Here is a 20,851-nt window from a genome sequence, read left to right as displayed (position 1 = left end):
CTTCTTGAGGTAGGCCTGTATATATACTTTCCTATTACTACCCCTTTTGTTGCATCCCAAAGGTCTTGCATGACTATGTCTTCATTTTCACTCGTTTCCATGTCTTTTTAAATTCTTTTTTGATTTCCTGGTTAACTGATTCACTGTTTAGCAGCAGCATATTGTGTAACTTCCATGTATTTTTGGTCTTTTCCAATTTTTTCTTGTGGTTGACTTTAAGTTTCATAGCATTGTGGTCAGAAAAGTTGCATGGTATGATTTTAATCTTTTTGTACTTGCTGAGGCCTAATTTGTGACCTAGTATATGATCTATTCTAGAGAATGTCCCATGTGCACTTGAAAAGAATGTCTATTCTGCTGCTTTAGGATGGAATGATCTGAATGTATCTGTTAAGTCTGTCTGATGCAGCATCTCACTCAAAGCCACTGTTTCCTTGTTGATTATCTGCTTAGATGATCTGTCCATTGATTAAGTGGGGTGTTAGAGTTCCCTACTATTGTTGTATTATTATCTATGAGTACCTTTATGTTTGTCATGAATTGTTATATATATTTGGGTGTTCCCAAGTTGGGGACATAAATATTCATGATTGTTAGATTTTCTTGTTGGATAGTCCTCTTCATTATGATATAGTGTCCTTCTTCATCTCTTGTTACAATCTTTGGTTTAAAATCCAGTTTGTTTGATACAAGTGTTGCTACTTCAGCGTTCTTTTGATTTCCATTTATGTGATACATGTTTCTCCATCCCCTCATTTCAATCTACAGGTGTTTTTAGGTCTGAAATGAGTCTCTTGTAGGTTGAACTTTACTTTTTATATCCTCCTAGAAACAGGTGAAAAATCTAGAGTCCAAAATAAGATGATCTCATTAAAAATCTAGAATCTTAAAGATGCCATTATGTAAGTGAATATCAATAATGAATATTCCCCACCCATATCCCCACTCCTAAGAAACTGCTAGGTAAATCAACCCTCTTTTTCAAAAAAGAATTTTTAATTTTTTTTTAAAAGATTTTATTTATTTGCCAGAAAGAGATAGGGAGAGCAAATGAGTACACACAAGCAGGCAGAGAGGCAGGCAGAGGCAGTGGAGAGAAGCAGGTCCCCTGCCAAGCAAGGAGCCTGATGCGGGACTCGATCCCAGGACCCTAGGATCATGACCTGAGCCGAAGGCAGCAGTTAACCCACTGAGCCACCCAGGCATCCCTTAATTTTTTTTTAAAGATTATATTTATTTATTTGACAAAGAGAGATCACAAGTAGGCAGAGAGGTAAGCAGAGAGAGAGGAGGAAGCAGGCTCCCTGCAGAGCAGAGAGCCCAATGTGGGGCTCCATCCCAGGACCCTAAGATCATGACCTGAGCCAAAGGCAGATGCTTAACCCACTGAGCCACCCAGGTGCCCAAGAATTTTTAATTTTTAAGTTAAAAAATTTTTTTTTGATAAATCAACATTCTTGAACCTTACACTTAATGCTTAGCAGAGATGAAACACTACTGTGAATCTAAAACATAAATCAATCTTCACATGAATTTGCAACACAAATTCTCTTACTGATGTGATTCAAAATCCCAGGTTAAAAATTTAGAGTAAGCTGAAAGTTACTTTGACCGTGGTCTTGCTAGAAGAAAAATCAACTATTCTCTGAAGGAAGCAACCTTCATTTCAGGACATCAAAAATTTCCCATGGACCAATATTAAGAGGCATATTGAGTCATTTTTGTTCACTTTGGATAAATCGAATGTGGTATGGCATTGAAGATCAACCTAATGAACATCATTTTTCTTCCACTTGAATAAATAATGGTCATTATACGTAATCTCAAATTCACTTTACATCATGACACCTGAAGTAACCATTAACTAAGTGAAAAAAGAAAAAAAAAAGCTTCTCTAGAAGGAATATTACTAATAAAGGAAAAGATATCATGGACTTAACTCTAATGTAGTCACCATACATGTTAAATAAACCTTACATATTAAGAACTTGCCTTCCTCAAATTAAAATATCTGCTGGAAAATAATGAAATATTTTGATGATCTATGTTGAATAACCAATGACACTCAGGTGTCATTTTATTATTTAATAAAGACATTTTGTGTGTGGTTTGTTTTGCTTTGCCTCTAGCTATTGTTATTATTTACTTTTTAGACTAGTTTTCAAGCTTCTCCCCATGAGTATAATTGGCTCATTTTTGCATAAAAATATAATTTGGTGATGTTTTTAGTTTGTATTGCTTCACTCAAAATTCATCCAATTTATACTAAAAATCAGTAATTTGAATTTTTCCTTAAAAAATCAGTTTCTGTCTAATGGCACATGAGCAAGTATAATGCATAATTTTGGAGGTCATGTCCTTTAAATGAGGTTACTTTCCTTCCCAGTCCTCTTCCTCCTTCACAACTTGGGAAACAGAATTGAGACATGATGGTGATACGTTAGTGTTCACTATGCAGACAAGGATGACAACTAAGAAATGTTAAAGCTTTCCAGAGAAGAATCTGGGTCCCTAGATAACCTCATGCAGCAGAGCTTCCATACCTCCTTGGACCTCCTGTCAATTAAAATTTTATAGAAGAGAGAAAAAAACCTTTTAACCCTATTTAAGTCAATGCTATTGTTTTCATTAAAATAGCAGAGCCAATATCCTAATATACAATTTGTCTATTTATGTTATTATTTTAACATTTTTATTTCTGTGAACCACTCTCAAGCCATTAATCTATTATCTCCATTGAGGATATAACACAATACTTAATTAAAAGAAAAAAAATCAAATTTAACAAAATACTACAGAGGAGACAAGTGAGATAAAAATAGGTGCTTGTAGTTTTTTACAAGGATATACTCATATTCATTAAAAGACACTGGGAAGATTCCAACTGTACTGGCTTTATTGTGTGTGAATAATCCTTATTCATGAAAATCACGTATAGAGGGTTTCCATTAATTAATGCTATAGATTTCAAGTTTGTGACATGTATGTGAACACAATATCTGTAATAATATTTTTTCCTTTGAAAACTGCCACTCTCTGCCAAACTCTTGACTGATAGTTAGGAACTAGCATAATTTGAGGACCACACTTTGAAAAACACTGGTCTATGATTTTTTTTTTAAGTAGGCTCCAACCCCAACATAGAACCCAACATGGGGCTTGAACTTACAACCCTGAGATGAAGATCTGAGCTGAGATCAAGAGTCAGATGCCCAACTGTCTGAGCTACCCAGGCACCCCTGGTCTATGATTTTTGTGTTAGGTTTCTATTCGTGGACTTCCACTGCGTAATTGATTTACTTTATTCATACCTGAATAATGTATGATTATCAAATGTTTGTGGCAATTATGACATTTAAAAGCAAACAGAGCAAACACGTATTGATAAAGGAAGGGAGGTACTGGACAATTTCTTTACAGTTTTCCATATTTACCGATGTAAGATGACATCTGACAGCCATCTGGCAACCAAATATACAGTGCAGCTCCTTCAGACAACAGAACTTAAAAGTTTTGGATTTCAATGTCATTAGATAGGCTCACATTCTCTTGTTCTGCTATGTGCTTATCTACTCCCCAGATCCAGCTTGGATTCTCCATGATGTATATTACCACTCTGGCCCTTAAAGTCATAATTTGGGATCCCTGGTCTCTATTATGTGCATACATTATGTGTGAGTGTCAAAGTCTTGGATATACTAATGAGAGTGTGTGTGTGTGTGTGTGTGTGTGTGTGTAGGGTTGGGGGGAGAAAAAGGGAAAGAGAAATGGAGAAAGAGACAGAAAGAGGCCAGAAATCACATAAGTGCCCACATCTAGCAACCATCACACATTAGAGGAAAATATTTGCTTTTTCTGGCATTTTCATGTTTAACACAGAGTTGCAAAAGTTCTAAGCTGTCTTAAAACAATGTTTTTGTTGTTGTTTCCTACTTCTACTCATAGATAGCAAAAGCAAGTTGTTGCAGTATGAATATAAACTGGTGAAGGCACATACCAATGGAGCTTTGTGACTCTGAGCACTATTTAATCTCCTTTAATTCTTCCTTTTGGTTTCCTGTGAGAGTAGGTAGAATCTGATACTTAGGGTAGCCTCTTAAGGCAAGAGAGAATAATGGAAATTTTGGTAAAGCATGACAATGGTTTTTGCTTTGGAAACTGGTGATAGGCAAAGCTGGTATGTGTTCAGGACTTGCAGTGAGCTGGGTTCTGGTGGTGTAATCTAAAAAGCAACAGACATGTAAAAAATCATTAATATGACCATTATCAAGATTATAAAAAGAGAAACTGGCTTCCAAAGTCCTTAGAGAACTAGTTTTCTGTCCAGACTTTTGTACAAGATGTGATGGCAGGACCAAAGGATTTACCCAAAGGCATGCACGAGGTTAATAGGGCTCTATTTTCAATTCCAAATACTGGCATGAAGCCATTGTTCCTCTACTGTAGCATAAATACTACTACTTTTTCTACATTAAGGCCATTTAGTTATACTTCTTATATCCTTCAGCATGCTATCATTTATGAACCCACCACCAAAACTATCATCTGTTTATCAATGACTTTGCAACCACTTTGGTCCTCAAATTCTATCGGTAGTAGAGCTATTAATTATCCATCTGCATACTAGGTTCTAGTAATGTGACTCCAAAGTAGAGTACCTCCACTCTACCATAGTAGCTTATGCTCATAGACAAACACTGGCTCTTGTCATCACTAACAACTATTTTATATTTGAAAAGTGAAAAACTAAACTTCTTTTTATAGTCATATCATTTCCTTATTTCAGTTTGACTCTAGTGAGTCCTGTGATCTTAACTCTTCTAATGCCTTCTCAACACTTAGGTCCCTGCCCCTTATTCTCTCTAGCCTGGACCACACAGCTCACCACTCCAACTAGTCTAGGGTCAGTGCCCAGAAGGCCCTTGTTACCTAGCTAAATCCTAGTCCTCAAGTCTGTTTCCATCCACCTCTACCCAGGCTTTCAGTCAATACTGGAGAAAGATCAAGACTGGAAATGCTACAAATGACCTGTTTTCCCATTTAAGCTCAGCTTTGCTGTTAGTATTGGTTTATAGCACATTTATGTCTCCCTAAGAAGCTGCTTCTGCCACTCTTAGAAAAATGTTTCAGATATTCACCATTCTCTGCGGTTCCCTAATTCCAACATACTGCCTTTTAAGTGTATCCAAAATGAATACATATCATTACTCTATCGTTATAGAACTATCCTAAAAAGGGATATATGGGCATGCGGTATTTTCTTCAAGGTTTTTCATGCCAGCAAATATATAGTTTTCATAAGGAAATACTTTTTGAATGCAGATGGGGAGTTAACCATTATTTCACCCATCTGAGATTTCCCTAGAGAAGACTAACCTGTTTAGTCCTTCGGTATATTAAAGATTCAATTACATCCTTACGCCAGAGAAATGTTTGTTTATCAAAGCATCTCAGGGTCTACCAGACCAAGAAGCTTGCAGTTAACATTGTGTTATTGTCTTAGTTTGCCTTCTATTAATTATCTCTTATGTATTCACTGTACAAACAGGGAACCAATTTTCACCTATCATTTTAATAGCCACAGTGCATAAGTACTTAGAATAAAAGATAACAAAATGAATCATACTTCCTTTCCTTATTTGGGATCGATTTTTTCAGCAAGAAAGAGAAACTTATTAAGTAAACTTAAATAAAAGTAAAATTTTCTTTTTATTGGACACAGATATACAAAAGACTCAACTGTAAGAAGTTTAATGAGGCATCAGGGGAAGTAAGTTAACCGGATGACAATTCCCTTCAGTGTTTTTTCCTTGTCGGGGGCTACTTACTATCTCTTCTCTGCTAAATATCTGTTTCTGTTTTTAAGAAACAGAGTGAGATATATAATGGTATCATTTAGGTAAATTAAAGACACATGAACATAAAGTAGCAGCAAGTCATTTTTCAAGAATATAATCACATAAAAATATGGGTATTTTTTGAAAATTAAGATGATTGTCTATAGTCATGAGAACATTAAGCATGAAAAAATGGAGATAGAAAAAAATCAAGCGAGAGAGGAAACTTTCCCCACCTAAAGATTAATATGTACCATAAACTGAGGAGCATAATGAACTCAATTCTCCATCTGATGTCCAAATAAGCTAATGAACCAAAGTAGAAAAACAAGGAAGTGGAGGTATGACTTACATGTATTACTAAGCTATTTCCAGGACATTCATAGAACATACAAATTTAGAGGCCGCTTTGAGGTTCCTATGTTGCATTTACATGGTCTGTTTTCCCCATTCCTTTTTCTTTCTGAGATGGAGAGAACTCTTCCAAGCTTTTCTGTTAATCCATGTTATTCTAAGCTAATTCCTTTGCCTCTGTCCTTTCTTTCCCTCATTTATCAGTTCTATTAAAACCATCTAGTGAGCGCAGCTGGCTCAATTAATTACCAAGTTTGAAATTTGAACCACCCATAAAACTGCAACTTCTAATTTTGAAACATATTTGCCTCAAGAATTTTACATAAAACTATTGTAGACCTACAACTTCTCAGTGACTTGAATCTTGTATCATTATGCAGTTATCTTTTTGATGCCTATCTTGTCTTAGGACTAATATAGATTTCTTTTACCATGTATATCATTTTCTAGTCCTTCAATCTTTCCAAAGTTTTTTTTTTAACTGTATCTTTTGCAAACAAGATATATTTTTTTTATATCCAATCTGAAAATTTCATGTCAGTTAACTGGTTAAAGTCTATTTATATGTATTATAATTTTAATTTTACTATTATTTTAATATACTTAATATATTAGAATAAAAAATATGTATTTAATAATAAAATAAAAATAAAATGTATTTAATTTATTAAAACTAAGGTACTATTATTTTGTGTTATTTATTATCATTGATTTATTAAACTATTATTAATTTATTTAATTACTGAATTTTACTTCATTTCCTTAAAAAAATACTACTGTATTAGTCAGAGTCTCTAAAAGAAAGAGGTGACAAATGTAACAAGGATCTTTGAAAAGACTTTAATGAAGAGGCTATGCAGAAAGTTGTGGGCAAAGTTAAGGGAACCAAAGAGAGATGTTAGGGCACTCATTCAGCACAGCTAGGCATCATCCCACCCCTGGGTCTGAAGGGGTTTGGGGAGGAAACGTTTTTGTCATAGATGAGCTAACAGCTAGAAAAGGAAAATCCTTAGAAAAATAATAGTCACTAAGGGAGGTAGTCACTTTAAATCACACAACAGCAAGGAGGGCCAGAGGGAAAAATACTTTCACATCTCTTTTCCTCCTTGCCTCAAAAGTAGACTAGTTCTTAAACTCCAACTTCCTAGTGCAGCTGCAGAAGGCAGAAAGTGAAGGAAAATGAAAGGGAAAGGGAGCTTAAAATCACAGTTGACTTCAAATTAAAGTTTTGACTTCTCCTAATTGAATAATCTCTTTTTTTAGCTAAATTGCTTGACAGGCTGCATATTATAAGAAAGTTCAGATCTTAAAGCATGATTTGAAAAGAGAGGGTAAGTGAGAGATATTCTGCTGTTCTAAAAAAATGGGGGATGAGAATGGAAAAGGCGGATAAAGAAGAAAGACAAAGAAGAGACACACTAGACACAGAATGTTCTGGCACCAAATGTCTGTTGAGGGGGCCACATTTTATTTAATGTCAGGAGCAAAGGCCTAACTGCAGAGATAATCTTTATTTCAAGGAATGGGGAAACTAGCCATCAAAGAATTGGAGGGAAGAACGTTTTGGGTAGAGAAAACAGCAAATGGAAAGCCTGAGGTGGGGAGTTGCTTGGGGTCTTCAAGAACCATGTAGATCAGTCCTAGAGTTCACAAATGATGGGATGAGGATTAGGAGGTTGTCACAGAGGTAACTGGGAATCACATCACGTAGAGGCTTAGAGGCTGCTGGCTTCTGTGCTTAGTGAGCTGAAGTCCATTGGAGGATTCCAAGCAGACAAGTGATAGGTTATGGGTAGACAGGATCCATCTGGCTGCTGGTTGAGAACAGACTGAAAGCAAAAGCTGGAAGAGGGCTGGCACCAGAGTGGCAGAGGCAGTGTTTGGAAATGGACAAAGTTTGAATATATTCAGAAAGTAGAGCTCATGGGATTTGCTAATGGATCAAATGTGGGGTATGAAAGAAAAAAAGGTATTAAGACGAGCAACCTGAAAAATGAAGTTGGGATTTCCACACACAAAATTTCATGTATTCTCTGAGTTCTGGAATGTCTACATGTTCCACATCTGGGTTAATGTGGACAAGGCAGGACAGTGGCAGCATGGGAAGTTGAAATGAGACTAAAAATTTTATGGGAGGGAAAACACAAGAGGTGGCCAAGAAAAGGGAAAGCCTTGGGATTCACTGAAATGCCATAGAGGATATGGGTCTTCTCAAGAGATGTGAGATAGGGATTGTGAATTTTATTTATGGTAATGAAGAACACTGTCACTTCAGTTGACATTTATAGCTTATATAGTGAGAACTTTCCATTAACAGCTTAGTAAATACATGGGAAACCTACATCTGGATGTTTTTTGCCAAAGTGTGGATAAATATTTGTATTTTTCTTTTTTAGAAAAGAAAAATACATTTCAAATACCAAACATAAGTCATTCATTACTGAATCCAAATATATATTCAGTTTTTCTCCTCAGACTTTCATCTTTTATGCTCTGCAATCCTCTTCATCCTGTCTTCTTAGGGCATAAATTATGTCTTTTACACAATGATTCTGCTACATCCTCCAGTTTATTAAACAAAGTGCCAAATTAAGAATAGCAGTAATAATTTGAAACACAAATATAATATTTGCATCTATCAACAAATGATTACTGAGATCTTACTATGTTCTTTCACCGAAAACAGTACAGTAAAAAAAAATTAGTCCAAGGATTTTAAAAGGAGTACAAGTTCATAAAATTTTAATAGGTATTTCAACTGGTTAATTTAAAGGAGATGAATTACAAGTGAGAACAACTGAGTCCATTCTTCCCTCTCCCCCACCTGCCATCAAATAGTTTCATTTTTATTAAGCTGTTGGCACAATTTTACCCAAAGGCTCCTCTTGGTGAGATAAATTCTCCTTGGCTAGAGTCTCTTTCTAAACAATCTGTTCTCTCCATGATGTTCACTAGAGAACCCCTTGTTGGGGTTGGCTAGAGACGTCATTAATTCTCACACAGAAGGTTGAATTGTCTCCTTTGGAAACACAGGGTGTCTCAAATCACAAAATACCAGATCTGACTCCAAAAATTCATTTACCATTTCTCAGCTCTTCAAAGCTCCACACCCCACAGGCCTGAACATTCTGGATACCGATTCATTTGGCAATGATATCACTTGCCAAATTGATTTTTTAAAATTAACCCACTGACTTATCAATTACATTGAAAATACAAATTCTTCCAATCTTTAATTAACCACCAGACCTCTTATCTCAAAGGCATATTTCTCTCTTATCATCTGTTCTGCTTCCTCTATTCCAACATATATCCACACATAGTCCCTGAACCTACCCCATCTTCACCCTCTATTATTCCTAAATTCCTAACGAAGTCTTCACTTCAGAAAAGGATGGAGGTTTGTGCTCAGAAGTACATGAAGTCTGGGAAGACCTTCCTACACTCTAAAAATTGTGATTGCTATGTAGACCTGTATTATTATTTGACTATGTCTTTCTTCTCTGTCTCTGTGCTCTAGATGGAAGAGGCAATGGTTTTGGTCACCACTGAATCGCCAATACCAATGCCTGCCATATGCTGGGCACATAAAAATATATTTACCAAAAAAACTGATGAATAACAAAATGAACATAAGACACCTACACCACTGTGGAAAAAAAAATCTTTGAGAAATGCACTAGAAGGAAAAAGACCAAACATTATTCAATTCAATCAGTACTGCCTTCCTTTTTTCCTACCAAATGGGTGAGATGAACCAAGCTTTGCCTTCATCTTGAGGTGAAATCCAAGAAAGTGTGAAATTAGGCTCTGATTGGGTAAGTTTAGCTATGCTTTGGCCTAAAGGGAAGATTGTAAAAGGGGGTTTAATTGGTCCTCTATTTCCAGGCATTTCTTTTCTTGTCTTTTCTTTTTTAAAGATTTTATTTATTTGGGAGACAGAGTGAGAGAGAACATGAGAGGGGAGAAAGTCAGAGGGAGAAGCAGACTCTCTGTGGAGCTGGGAGCCAGATGTGGAACTCAATCCTGGGACTCTGGGATCATAACCTGAGCCAAAAGCAGTAGCCCAACCAACTGAACCACCCAGGCCCTCCACCAGGCATTTATTTTCTAGGAAGAGCAGAATGGTGTTGTGAGTGGGCATTTTAGCTAGGAATAAATAGCAGGTACTATGCAGGTCAAGTATTGCTGTGTATACTGGGAAATCTGAACATGTGATCACATATCAGATGAAAGTTTAAATTCATTGTACATAATGAAGAACTAACATCTCAAAACACCATAATCTTGTGCCTGATTGGCATTACACCCAACCTAATATCATCCTCAGCTAAAAACTTCTCTTGGTGGTTTCCCAATTTCATGTTATTCATCTAGGAATTCTAGGATTAAAGCCTTATTCCTACATGAGGATATATATTCAAATTAGCATCTTGCTATTGGTGTCATCACAGAGTTTTATCTTTTCAAAACAACTCTTAGTTTTGTTGCTCTTTTCTAATTTTTTTTGCAGTCTTAATTTCATTTATTTCTACTATAGTTTTTATTTCCTACCTTCTGCTAAATTTGGACTTAGTTTGTCCTACTTTTAGTTTTTCAAGGTGTAAAGTTAAATTGTTTATTTGAGACCTTTCTTTTTTTCTTAATGTAGAACTTGCTTTATTGCTTTGAATTTTCCTCTTAGAACTGTCTTTGCTATATCCTATATCTTATGTTATAGTTTCACTTTTTTGTTCAACTCAAGATATATTTTTGATTTCTCTTTTGGTTTCTTTATCAGTGAGTTGTTCAGGAGTATTTTAATTTCCATGTATTTGTAAGCTGTCCAATTGTCCTTCTACTATTAACTTTTAGTTTCAAAACATTTTGGTTAGAAAAATACTTGATATTTCAGTTGTCTTAATTAAGTCTTTTTTGTAGCCCAACATATGATCTATCCTGTTGAATGCCCTATGTCCTCCTGAGAAAAATGTACATTTTGCTGCTGTTGGATGGAATTGTCTGTGTATGGTTGTTAAGTCCATTTAGACTATAGTGTTCTTTAAATCTGCTACTTCCTTGTTGATTTTCTGTCTAGACGATCTGTTCATTGTTGAAAGTGGGGCAATAGTCACCTATTATTATTATATTGCTCTCTATTTCTTCCTTGAGATCGATTAGTATTTGCTTTATATATTTAGGGGCTCCAGTTTTGGGTGAACATATACTTATAATTATTATGATCGTCTGTTGAATTGACTCCTTTAACTCTTGTGACAATTTTTGACTTAGTTCCTTTTGTCTAATACAAGAATAGCTGCTTTATTTTTTGGTTATCACTCACAAGGAATATTTTTTTCCAAATCTTCACTTTCAACCTATGTCCTGAAAGCTGAGGTGAGTCTCTTATAGTCAGCATATAGTTGGTTCTTGTTTTTGTTTTTAATCCATATGGCACTCTTTATCTTTTGATTAACCCACTTATGATTAAAGTAATTGTTGATTGGTGAAGATTTATTATTGTCATTTTGTTAACTGTTTTCTCACTGTTTCCCAGTTCCTTTGGTTCTTTTTTCCTTTCTTGTTTTTTTTTGTGTGTGCATGTGTGTGTGTGTGATTTGATGATATTTCTACAGTGGTATGCCTGGATTTCTTCTTCTTTATATTTTATGTATCTGCTATAAGCTTTTAATGTGTCCAGAGCAGGGTAACATTTCAACAAGAGGCTATCATTAGTCTCTTGGTTATTATTATCATATCACTAAGCAGGGTAACATTTCAGCAAGATTATATATAAAGATCCTCAGGTAAGCAAAAGTTTCTAAGAATGAGGAACCAAAAAGCAGTCAGCTTGACTCAAGTTTGATGGATGAAGGAGAAAGTGAACCAAGGTCAGATAAACCAAGCAGAAGATAAGGCATAATAAGGAATTTCAATTTCTTAAGAGTAGACAAGTGTTTTTAGTTGAGAAATAACTGATGAAATGCATTAAAAATAACCTGGGTGGCTCAGTGGGTTAAGCCGCTGCCTTCGGCTCAGGTCATGATCTCAGGGTCCTGGGATCAAGTCCCGCATCGGGCTCTCTGCTCAGCAGGGAGCCTGCTTCCCTCCCTCTCTCTCTCTCTGCCTGCCTCTCCATCTACTTGTGATCTCTGTCTGTCAAATAAATAAATAAAATCTTTAAAAAAAAATAATCAGATAGAGGCAAGTTAGTTATAAAAGGCATCAATGTATGATCATAAGTAAACTAATGATAAAGAAAAGAGGAAAAAAGAGGTTTTAAAGTATATCTATAATCTTTCTCTAGGATTTTGTGCCAAAAGTATCCACTTTTGCTCTGTCATCTTGTGTGGAAGCTGCCTACTTGTACAATTACCAGTTCCTAGAGAATTTTCAAGAATTTTTGTTTGAGGTCTGTCAATGGAATGAGCATCTAATAGTCAGGAGAATGTGATGTATTTCTATTTATTTGGGAAAAATTAATCTAAGGATCATCACTTTAAAATTTTACTGCTTTTTATTGTTAATAATATGTTAATATTAATTAATAATAATATGTTATTATTATAATAATATATATAATACATATTATATATATAATAATATGTTATCTTCTATTGTGTCTAAAAGGTAGTATTTATATAATGTCTTTTCCAGCATATCAAAACTCCAGGCTTCTCATCATGCTAGGGCTGGTTGGTGTGTGCTTTAAAAATATCAGCTTGTACCTTTTGATATCACTATAAGTCCCCTGAAGCAATTTGCTTTAGCCACTTGTAATAGAGAAGAATCTAAGCATGAAAGTGACATTTCCAAACACAGAGCACAGTCTCACAGGGAAATAACCTGTGGATTCCAGAGGGCCAGACCTTCTTATTTAAATCGGGGAAAATGGCAATACTTTAGGGCATGGGAGTTGGAGCGTTTCTGAGAGCTTTGCTAATTCTGGTTGTAGAATGTGTGTGTGTGTGTGAGAGAGAGAGAGAGAGAGAGAGAGACAGAGAACGAGAGAAACAAATGCTTTTACTTATTGAGTACTTTATCATATTGCTTGATGACATAGCTCTAACACAAAAATAATACATAACCAAAGGGAGAGATATTGCATTTAGAAACCTAGAGTGCTAACATGACTAAATGGGTAAGCCTAAGAGAAATAAACTTGGAAATTAGCAAAGATGGATGAACAGGAGACATACAATTTATAGAATTTTTTATTTCTGTTGACTTTTTCCCCCTGAAGCTTATGGATGATAAGGATACTGCCTTTCCTGGATAAATGGTAGAGGTTTAGAGATTTATTTTAATTACAGTATTAGTGAAATATATACTCTTATTACTGGAAAAAGAATTTGAGATTCCAAAGTTGAGAATATAAAATCAAATTATTTTTCCACCATATAGTCATAACAAGGAAATTCCTCTGCTATCCTGAGAAAAAAGCAATAACCAGAACATACTCAATAACACAGCTGCAGATTTTTAAAGGATCCTCATGCTTTGGTTGCTTTCTATTCCCTATCTTTATTCCTATTAAGATTATGTTGCTGACAGGTTAAGACATGAATTAAGAATATCCTCAAGGATGCTCTTAAAATTACCGTCAATACAGATTCAACATAATGGTCAATACATCTCTGCTATTGTGAACAAAAATGCTCTTAGCCTTCCTTCTGCTGTGGTTTTGGACCCTTATTACCTGTCCTTCTCCCAGGTGGAGAGTATTTTTCTGTTCTCTTCCTCGGTGGAGGAGGTATTCACCAGTACCCTTGTTTCCTACAGGGTAGTATTATTGCTCTTGTTTCTTAGAGAAGTTTTGTTTTATAAGAAAGAAAAGAGAGAATGTCCTGGGTTGAATTTCATGGCCTCCTATAGTAGTGTTCTTCCTCTCCCAAGGCCTTTCTTGGGATCTCAACATGTTTTTTAGGTGAGTATCTGGTAGAATCTATGTAGAAAAAGATGGCAAGTAGGAGCAAATGCCTCCTATATCTGTGACCTCTAAGGTCTCCTTATGCTCTCATTAGCCCACAGTTTACCCTCACCATTTCATTAATCATTCCAGAGGATTTCTTACCAACGTGGCCCCATTTAAACAAATGTTTGCATTCTGTATCTCCCTGCAGGCAGCTATCTCTCGTTAGAGTTTGAACTTATTGCTTGCCCTGTTACCTTAGCTGTCAGGGCTTCAGGAAAAGTCATGAACTTGAAGCTTATTTTTACTTTATTCTTTAAGTGTGGGAACAGTGCTATTTCAGTATTCAAAATTCCCGAGCAGAAATCTGAAGTTCTCTCCTCAATTTTAAAATATATTTTAATAGAATAAATAGTTCTAAGTTGACCTTTTTTTTTTCTTTTGACATATTAAAATGAAGTTACACAGTCTTTGACTTGCATTGTTTCCAACCTAAAGTCGACCATATCTTGGTCTGTTTCAGTGTGTGCAATATGTCATTTACCTCTGGCTGCCTTTTAGAATTTTCTCTTCTTTGTTGGTTTTCAGAAATTTTACTACTGTAATACTTGGTGTAGTTGTATGAGTGTGTGTGTGTGTGTGTGTGTGTGTGTGTGTGTGTATCTTGGAGGTTATGGTTTTCATCATATTTGAAATTATTTCAGTAATTTTTAAAATTTTTAAAATCTTTATCCCCCACTTCTGGAACTCCAACTGCATGTATGTTAGATTAATGATTTTTTTCCATATGTATACTCTATTTTGGATAGATTCTATTGTAATGTCTTAAAGTTCTTTGATGTTTTCTTCTATAAAACTGAATAGTTTTAATCCCCTTTTCATTTCAGATATAGTATTGTTTATCTTAAATAATTTTATTTGGTTTTCTTTTTTATATATTTTTTATATCTTCTATTTTTTCTCATTATACTTTTGTTTTCCTTTACATGCTTGAGCCTACAGACCATGTTCGCAATAGTTGTTTTAATGACCTTACGTGATGACCTTATCATCTCTGTTATTTCTATTTCTATTAACTGATATTTCCCCTGGTTATGACCCACATGTTCCTTTTCCCCCTGAGGGCACTGCACTGGTCTTAGACAGAAGACAGGCAAACAACCCAGGGGCAGGCAGGATGGAAACAGTGATCTGAAGAATGCCTGGGGCACACAGTGGGGAGATGATTCACTCATCTTGGAGCATCCCTGAGAGGCAGAATTCATGGAGATGCTACTCTGGAAACAAAGGAGTTGGGTGGTGCCATTTCCCTCCATTACCCACTAATATAAACACAGAGACACCTGCAGGAAGCAGCTCAGCACTAACACTGGCTGCCTAGCTTGCTTATATTGAGCCCACCCTCCTGTGTTCTGGCAGAATTGCCCTCTCAGTCAAGCTTGCCTCAGTCCCAATGTGGTGGGCCCCTCCCCCAGAAGACTAGCACAAACCCCTGCCTACACCTTGTCTCCTGCCCAGAGGAATCTGCTGGGCCTCAGTTCTGGTGGAGATGATGATAGATCTCATTTACAAGTATAAGAGAGTACACCTAGTTAAAACTCGTCCTTCAGGCCAGGGACCAAACATTACCCACAGCAGGCAAGGAGAACCTCTGCAGGTAACTGGCCTGAAGGATAGAGAAGTCAAGACACAACACCAGAGAACATGCAGCACACAACAGAGACACATCCTGAAGCACCAGGACTTTGTCACTACATGACCTCTTTTTCTTAAGGCCATTACTTTCAGGAGTAGGAGACATAACTGGCTTTTCTAACATACAAAAAAAGGCAGAGACTTAGACAAAATGCCAAGACAGAGGAATTTATCCAAATGAAAGAACAAGATAAGGCTATTGTTAGAGATGTAAGCAAAGCAGATACAAGTAACATGCTTGATGGAGAATTTAAAGCAACAATCATAAGGATATTCACTGAGCTTGAGAAAAGAATGGAAAACTTTATGGAGACACTACTGAGATAAAAGAGTTAAAAAGAATCAGTTCAAAATGCACAATGCAATAACTGAAGTTGAAAACAGGCTTGATGCAATGGACACAAGGATGGAAAAAGCAGAGGAATGAATAAATGATATAGAAGACAAAATAATGGAAAATAATGAACCTGAACAAAAGACAGAAAGAATTATGGAACCTAAGAATAAACAGGAAACTCAGTGACTCTATCAAACATAATAACATTTGTGTTATAGAGTCCGAGAAGAAGTAGAGAGAGAAAAGGGGGCAGAAAATTTATTTGAGGAAATCACAGATGAAAACTTCCCTTATCTGGAGAAAGAACCAGCCATCCAGATCCAGAATGCAAGAGAACTCCCATCAAAATAAACCAGAGCAGGCTAACACCAAGACATATTGTAATTAAATTTGCAAAATACAGTGCTAAAGAAAAAAAATCTCAAAAGCAGCAAGACAAAAGAAGTCTTTAACTTAAAAGGAAAGACCCATAAGGCAAACTACAAATTTCTCAATAGAAAGTTGGCAAGCCAGAGGGAGTGGCATGATATATTCAAAGTGCTGATCGGGAAAGATCTGCAGCTAAGAATACTCTACTCAGCAAGGCTCTCATTCAGAATAGAAGGAAGATAAAGAGTTTCCCAAACAAAAACTAAAGGAGTTTGTGACCACTAACCCAGCCCTGAAAAATAGATTAAAGGGGACTCGTTAAATGCAAAGGAGAGACTAAAAGTGACAGAGACAAAAAAAATCAGAGAAATCTCAAGAAAGAACAAGACAAATAATAAAATGGCACTAAATGCATATCAATTAATAATTACTTTGAATGTAAATGGACTAAACGCTCCAGTCAAAAGACATAGGGTGTCATAATGGGTAAAGAAAAAACAAGACCCATCTATATACTGCCTAAAAGAGACTCATTTTAGACCTACAGTCACCTGCAGATTGAAAATGAGGAGACAGGGGTGCCTGGGTGGCTCGATGGGTTAAAGCCTCTGCCTTCAGCTCACATCATGGTCTCAGGGTCCTGAGATCGGGCCCACATCGGGCTCTCTGCTCAGCAGGGACCCCGCTTCCCCTTCTCTCTCTGCCTGCCTCTTTGCCTACTTGTGATCTCTCTCTGTCAAAATAAATAAATAAAATCTTAAAAAAAAAATGAGGAGACAGAGAAACATTTATCACATAAATGGATGTCAAAAGAAAGCTGTAGTAAAGAAAGCCATACTTTAATCAGATGAACTAGATTTTAAACCAAAGATAACAAGAGATGAAGAAGGTCATTATATATTCATAAAAGGGATGATCCAATAAGAAGATCTAACAAGTATAAATATTTCTGACCCCAGCATAGGAGCACCCAAATACATAAAGCAATTAATAACAAATATATTTAATATATATAAAATATATAAAATATATATTAAATATATTTAATATATATAAAATATATAACAATACATTAATAGTTGGGGACTTTAATACTCACTTACATCAATGGGCAGATCATCTAAACAGAAAATCAACAAGGAAACAACGGTTTTGAATGACGCACTGGATCAGATGAACTTAAAAGATATATTTAGAATATTCCATCCTAAGCCAGCCTAATACACATTCTTTTCAATTACACATGGAACATTCTCCAGAATAGATCACATACTAGGCCTCAACAAATACAAAAATACTGGAAATGTTCCATGCACCTTTTCTGCCCATAACATTATGAAACCAGAAGTCGACTGTAAGAAAAAGTTGGGAAAGACCAAAAATACACGGAAGTTATACAACATGCTACTCAACAATGATGGGTCAAGCAGAAAACCAAAAAAGAAATTAAAACAATACATGAAGACAAATGAAAATGAAAACACAGTGGTCTAAAATGTTTGGGATGCAGCAAAAGTGGTAGTAAGAGTTAAGTATATACCAATACAGGCCCATCTCAAGAAGCAAGAAAAATCTCAAATAAGAAATCTAACCTTACACCTAAAGGAGCCAGAAATAGAACAAAAAATAAACCTATAGCCAGCAGAAGGAAGGAAATAATAAAGATTAGAGCATAAATAGGGATGCCTGGATGGCTCATTTGGTTAAGTGTCTGCCTTCGGCTTGGGCCATGGTCCCAGGGTCCTGGGATCAAGCTCTGCACTGGTCTCCCTGCTCAACCAGAAGCCTGCTTCTCCCTCTGCCCTGCTCCTCCCCCTGCTTGTGCTCTCTCTCTCTCTGGCAAAAAAATAAATAAAATGAAATAAATAAAAAAAGATTAGAGCATAAATAAATGATATAGAAAGTAAAACAAAACAAAACAAAACAATAGGACAGATCAATGAAACCAGGAACTGGTTCTTTGAAAAAATTAATAGAAATTGATAACCCCCTAGCCAGACTTACCAAAAAGAGAAGAGAAAGGACCCAAATAAAATGAAACCACAGATGAGAGAGGAGAAAAAACCAACACCATAGAAATACAAATTAGAATAATATAAAAAACTATATGCAAACGAGTTGGACAACCTGAAAGAAATGGATAAATTCCTAGAAACATATAATAAACTACCAAAACTGAAACCAGAAGAAATAGAAAATTTAAACAGACTGGTAACAGCAAAGACATGGAATCAATAATCAAAAATCTCCCCACAGGGGTGCCTGGGTGGCTCAATCGGTTGAGTGACTGACTTGATTTCAGTTCAGGTCATGATCTCAGAGTCATGGAATGGAGGTCCATGTGGGGCTCAGTGCTCAGCATGGAGTCTGCTTGTTCCTCTCCCTCTGCTCTTCCCATTGCTTGCACATGCTCTCTCTTTCTCTCTCTCTCAAATAAATAAATAGTATCTTAAAAAAAAAAATCTCCCCATAAAAAATGTACAGGGCCAGATGGCTTTCCAGGGGAATTCTACTAAACAATTAAAGAAAAGTTCATACCTATTCATCTCAAAATATTCCAAAAAATAGAAAAGGAAGGAAAACTTCCAAATTCATTCTATGAGTCCAGCATTACCCTGATACCAAAACCAGATAAAGACTCCACTGAAAAACAGAATCGCAGTCCAATATTCCTGATTAATATGGATGCAAAAATTCTAAATAAAATAGTAGCAACCTGAATCCAACAATCTGTTAAAAAAAATCATTCACCATGATCAATGGGATTTATTCCTGGATTACATGGGTCGTTCAATATTCACAAATCAATCAACACGACACACAACATTTAAAAAAGGAAGGGTAAGAACCATATGATCATTTCAATAGATGCAGAAATAGCATTTGACAAAGTATAATATCCACTCATGATAAAAACCCTCAACAAAGTAGGTTATATACCCTATAATCCAGCAATTGCTCTACTAGGCATTTACCCAAAGGATACCAAAATACTAACTTAAAGGGATACATGCACCCAGATGTTGATAGCAGCATTATCTACAATAGCTAAATTATAGAAACAGCCCAAGTGTCCATCAACTGATGAATGGATAAAGAAGAGATGGTATACACACATACATACATACACACACAAAGTAGAATATTACTCAGCCATAAAAAAAAACCAACAAAATTTTGCCATTTCTAACAACATGGATGGAACTAGAGAGTATTATGCTAAGTGAAATAAGTTGGTCAGAGAAAGACAAATGCCATATGATTTCATTCATATTGGAATTTAAGAAACAAATAAGCAAGGGGACAAAAAGAGAGAGAGGCAAACCAAGAAACAGATTCTTAACTATAGAGAACAAACTGACGGTAAGCAAAGTGGAAGTGGGCAGGGGAATGGGTGAAATAAGTGACAGGGATTAAGGAGTCGTGATGAGCACCAGGTATTGTATGGAAGTGTTGAATCACTATATTGTGCACCTGAAACTAATATTACACTATATTAACTAACTGGAATTTAAATTAAGACAAAATAAATAAAAAACAAAAAGTAACTTAAGATTACAAATTGAGGGAAAATAGAGGTAGAATGGATGAGTATGTCCTTCAAAAAATTTGGTTGTATATAAGCAGATACGAGAATGAAACTAGAGAATAAGGAATTCAGTAAGATTTGAAATGGTCCACCTATAGAACTCAGGGTATCATTTATTACAATGTTTCTGGGCTTATTGAAATGACCCAATAAAGAAGAAGGGACAAGTGATACAGAAGAAAGATAATAGTTAATTTTGTAGCTTGATAGTTTGGCCTTTGGTAGAAGAAACATGTCATCAACTGTAACCAGGAGAAAGGAGAAAAAATAGAAGCTAAAATTTTCTGAAGATTTAGTGAGGAATTGAGAGAGTTTTGGTGTATGGATTCTATTTCCTTTCCTTTTTCATTATTAAATTTAAATTATTATTATAAAATAGATCTACAATACTCATAAGAAATTGCCTTTCTTGAATAATTTTTTTCAATGCCTGTATTTCAAATTCTGTGCTGGAATAAACTTTTCCTTCATTGTCATCTATTACCTGAATTTTCTACTGAGAATTCTAATTTCATTCTGACTTATGATCCTTCTTTATAAATTGTTATTCTTTTCTCCACATATAAACTTTTAGAATGTTTTGTACATCTACAGGATTTGAAATGTAATGATGATGTGCTTTTTTCAAGAATATTTTTTTTAGCCATGAGGCAAGGTCCACTGTTGGCTTTATGAACCTAGAATATCATGTTCTTTAGTTATAGAAAATATCCTTGAGTTTTTTTGGTTAATTTCCTTCTTTCAATTTTGTTCTCTTTTTATGGACCTACATTCACAAT

The sequence above is a fragment of the Lontra canadensis genome, unplaced genomic scaffold (assembly GCF_010015895.1).
Source record: "Lontra canadensis isolate GAN:19392208 unplaced genomic scaffold, GSC_riverotter_1.0 scaffold9, whole genome shotgun sequence".
NCBI classification, from domain to species: Eukaryota; Metazoa; Chordata; class Mammalia; order Carnivora; family Mustelidae; genus Lontra; species Lontra canadensis.
Note: the sequence above shows the minus strand (reverse complement) of the source record.